At 39.1% G+C, this 2,608-nt stretch overlaps 1 pseudogene across 1 annotated transcript; it reads right to left on the bottom strand.

Moving 5' to 3' along the window:
- Positions 1 to 1,723: 1,723 nt before the first annotated feature.
- LOC100957695 lies at positions 1,724 to 2,085 on the bottom strand (annotated as a pseudogene). The gene has a single exon (XR_001161796.2). The product of XR_001161796.2 is annotated as a thioredoxin pseudogene (transcript).
- Positions 2,086 to 2,608: the final 523 nt, after the last annotated feature.

Below are 2,608 nucleotides of genomic sequence, written 5' to 3'. Positions count from 1 at the left end.
CTATTTTAGAGATGAGATCTTGCTCTGGCTCAGGCTGGTCTCAAACCCATGAGCTCGGGCAATCCACCCGCCTGGCCCCTCAAGTGCTAGGATTACAGGTATGAGCCGCTGTGCCTGGCCTACATTACATATTCAGGAATAAGTACCAAAATAAAATTTATAACTAGCTTTGGCATAACCCCAAATTCTAATTATGAAGAATAAATGTTCTTGGCATTATACTTGAGTGAGGTTTTTTTGGAAGAGAATTGCTATAAAAGAAGACACTAAGGCAGTATCTACAATAATACTAAAACCGCTGATTGTAAAACTAAAGTATTTTTAAAATTTGTAATAACAAATAAGTCATCATTTGTATTTGAATGGAATTTAACTGAAGATATACATTAAGTAATTAGTCATTTTGATTAAAACAATTATACAAGTTTCTCATTACTTAACAATTATTATAGAAGGGTTATAAGTAGATATTGTATTTCATCTGACTGTCTCAGGGAGGGCTCATTTTTAATGATGGTCCATAATCCTGGCCCCTGCTTCCTGAGAGTGGATGCTACAAATCCTCCCCCTTCCAGGTCAATTATGCTCCCTTTGTCTCTGAAGAGATGTTATAGTTCCTGCCTGTGAGCCTCTGCCTGACCAACTTCATTATGAAGTTGATAACTTATAAAGACTTTTCTTTTGGATGTCTAGGCGCCTTGTTTGTTCTCTGCTCTGACTTTACTGACATACACTCTGATGCCACTACCCAGAACTGCTTTGTCCTGAGCCAGCCTATACCCTGCCAAGGAATGATTCCATAATTTAGAAAATCAGATCCACTAAACAAACTATCTGGCCCTGTTTTTAATGACCCCGTGGGCACAGGTTAAATGCTCTTTCTAAAAGAGTTGTCGAGAAATCATGTCCAGGACCTGGCCTGAGAAATAGGTATCAAGTTCTGCAGCTGTAGCCCTGGACCTACAGGCCAAGACTGGCAGGTCCAAGAAGTTCAGCATCCAGTCAAGGGTCCACTGGTCTTCCAAGTGCTGAATGAGATTGAGAAAAATAAATAGATTTGGAGAACTGCCTGCACACTACTCTTGAATCACGACCTCAGCCTCTTTTAATTAGTTATACCAAATAGATATAAATCTAAACCAATCTCATGTTGACAAGGGTAATACTATCTCAAGTTCTCTGGAAAGTGCTCAAGCCAGGAGGTTACTGGGAGATGCTGGACCAGAGACAGATAGTCCTGTGGAGGCTAGTGAGCAGGCCAGGCTCATGGAGCCAGTGGACTGGCTCCAGGAACAGTAAAGAGTTGGACCCCTTCAGTATAACCTCTTCAGAGAACAGTGGCCAAACAGATTTGCCAGTGGAGGATCCCAGCACAAAAAGATAATCTTTTTTTTTTAATTTCCACATGATGGGCCTTACTTTATTTATTTTTTTAATTTTATTTTTTACTGTTTGGGATTCATTGAGGGTACAAAGAATTAGGTTATATTGATTGCATTTGTTAAATAAAACCTCTCTTATAATTGTGTCCTACCCCCTCCCCATCCCCGCTTGCTCAGTTCCCTAACCCCCTTGTATTAGCCAAAAAGATAATCTTTTTTTTTTTTAAGGGTAGAATCAATATTTTATTATCACTGTAATCAGATGGTGGTTGGTATATAGGCTTCATAGTTCTTAAATTTTTGTCAATAAAAAAAAAAACTTTTAAATAGCCAAGGGCTCATTACATTTTCAGAAAACATGATAAGACTAATTCATTAATGGTGGCTTCAAGCATTTCCTTATTAGCTCCAGAAAATTCACCCACCTTTTGTCCCTTTTTAAAAAACTGGAAAGTCGGCATGCATTTGACCTTACACTCTGAAGCAACACCCTGACAGTCATCCACGTCTACTTCAAGGAACACCACGATGGAATACTTTTCAGAGAGGGAATGAAAGAAAGGCTTGATCATTTTGCAAGGCCCACACCATGTGGCTGAGAAGTCAACTGCTACAAGTTTATCTCCAGCAGCATCCAAGGCTTCTTTAAAAGCAAACTTGCTCTCTATCTGCTTCACCATCTTGGCTGTTGGAGCTCTCATGACTGACCATAAGAAGCGACGTGAGCGGATCCAAGGAGACGGAACAAGCTTTCAAAAAGATGATCTTTATTGACTTATCCCAATAGCATTTCCTTCTAACTTGCTGTTACTAATATGTCTGCAAATCCCATTCTTCTTCCACCAAAAGTTATTGTCTTCTCAATTTTAATCAATTATTCATAATCAAAATTCTTTATTCTGGCAAAATTTCAAGATGCTTATGCTAATTTTTCACTGAGCTCGATAAATATCACCGAAGTTGTGTACATGGGTCTCTAGAACAGAGAAATGTAGTGGGCGGAGATCAGCCCACTGGATCAGAATCACTGGATTCTGTCAGTTTCATTACCTTACGACCCAGAGGGCATAGAGGTCTAAATAAGAGCAACCATAAGCACTGTTTTTTGCATATGCCCTTCCAGTTTTTTTCCATGCATGTGCATTCCTCAGTGACATATCCCAATAAATCCATCCATGACACGAGTATCTTTGAAGTAAAAAACTAGAAAATCTCAATGTCCAAAA

The sequence above is a fragment of the Otolemur garnettii genome, unplaced genomic scaffold (assembly GCF_000181295.1).
Source record: "Otolemur garnettii isolate 467f Iridium unplaced genomic scaffold, OtoGar3 scaffold00222, whole genome shotgun sequence".
Lineage (NCBI taxonomy): Eukaryota > Metazoa > Chordata > Mammalia > Primates > Galagidae > Otolemur > Otolemur garnettii.
The sequence above is the reverse complement of the archived record's forward strand: the minus strand, read 5'-3'. Positions and strand labels throughout refer to the sequence as shown.